A 2,010-nucleotide genomic window follows, 5' to 3' on the forward strand; every position below is an offset into this window, starting at 1 on the left:
CTTTACAAAGTTGTCCTGTGAATTTCAAAAATATACATATGCACGTGCATACACAATCAGTCAATCGACGTAAGGAAAAAAGAATAGTAGGAAGAGTAGGTGGGACAGGACAGGACGGGAAAAAAATTGTAAAATTTAACAGGACAGGAAAAAATTGTAAAGTTTAACAGGACAGGAAAAAATTGTAAAGTTTAACAGGACAGGAAAAAATTGTAAAATTGAAATACAAGTTACCAAATGACTCAGAAATTTTGTTTTTGAGTATGTGTCTGAAGGACTTGAAAACAAGGTCTTGAAGAAGTGTGTCCATCCGTGTTCGTTGCACCATTATTCACAGTGGTTAAAAGGGAGACTCAGCACGAGGGTCTCTTCGTGGATGAGTGGAGAAACAAAATGTGATGTGTGCATGATACAATATGTGTACAATAAGTTAGTTATTTAAATTGCAATTACATCTATTTGTGCGTGTGTGTGTGTGTGTGTGTGTGTGAGAGAGAGAGAGAGAGAGAGAGAGAGAGAGAGAGAGAGAGAGAGGGAGAGGGAGAGGGAGAGGGAGAGGGAGAGACAGACAGACACACACACACACACACACAGAGAGAGAGAGAGAGAGAGAGAGAGAGAGAGAGAGAGAGAGAGAGAGAGAGAGCATGCCACAGTGTATATGTGGAAGTAAGAGGACGACCCGTGGGAACTGGGTCTTCCCTTCCACTGTTCCAACATGCTGGTCCCTGGGATGCAACTCAGGCCAGGGAGAGCAGCCAGTCCCAGGCAGGGCCCAGATGCACTACTCAGCAAGTCTCCAAAGGTGACTGGTCCCCTGGGCATCCCCGGTGGCTAGCCATGTGAGTGGTGCGTGGGCAAAAGGCAGACAGATAGGCACACCATGCAGATGGGTTTGCTGCAAGCTATCAGGTTCCCGAAAGCAGCCAGTCCCAAGAAGGGACAGCACATGAGATCACACGGCGGCATGACTGGAGTGGGGGGTTAGAGAGACGGATAAACATACCATACAGAGTAAAGTTAGACATTTATTAGATGGGCTATGGAGGGGAAGGAAAAGGGGAGAAGGGCGGGTGGGGGGGAGAGAAAGAGGGGGGGACAAGAAGAGAGAAAGTAGGGGGTCTGGGGCTGCCAGCAGGAAAGTAGTGGGCGTGGCTTGTCTCTTAAAGAGACAGAACAATCATTACAGTCTCAGTGGCCCATATTCAGTTTTTCAAAAGAAGGATATTCTGAGATATGTTTCAGCAATGGACAAGTCTTGAGAATATTAAACAGAGAAAAAAAATTGAGTCATAAAAAGACAAATACGGCTTCAATTCCACCAGTACAAAGTATCCCCAGTTGCCAAATGTCTTCCATAATTTTTATTTCATTTTTTTAATGTGTGTGCCTGTGTTTATGTGAATATATGGAACATATGTGCAGGTACTGGAGGAAGACAAGAAAAAAAGGGTCTCCATCACCTGGATCCAGGTTTACACGCAAATGTGAGCCATCAGACATGGGTGCTGGGAACTGAACTTGTGTCCTCTCGAAGAACAGCAAGCATTGAGCCATCTCTCAATAAGTCTGATAAGTTAGTTTGCAAATATCGAAAGTAAAATGGTGATTGCTTAGGCCTAGAGTGTTGTGAGTATTCACCAGAGAAGACTGCTCAGACATGGGTTTAAGTCAACAGAAAGTCTTTGTTAGTCAGCCAGTAATTACACTGGATGTTCGGGATCCCAATGAAGCCCTGAGCCTTTCTCAGAGTGAGTTTTGAAGCACAAAAAACATGTTCTGAATGACATACTTCATTTAGCAAGAGCAGTTAGCCAGGAGTGGAACTATAGAAGCCAAAATGCAAGGTGAGTACATTTAGGGACTTTTCTAGAATTATGGACTTTGATGGATTAGGTCTTTGTTTTTATTTTGGTTGGTGGTACTGCCTAAATGCTGAGTTCTGTGGTCTGAATGGTACTTTCTTCATGGAATCAGTTGTGTTAAGGTCTCAGGGTCTTCTAAGTCTGA

This window comes from Myodes glareolus, chromosome X (assembly GCF_982192425.1).
Source record: "Myodes glareolus chromosome X, mMyoGla1.1, whole genome shotgun sequence".
Classification (NCBI taxonomy): Eukaryota; Metazoa; Chordata; class Mammalia; order Rodentia; family Cricetidae; genus Myodes; species Myodes glareolus.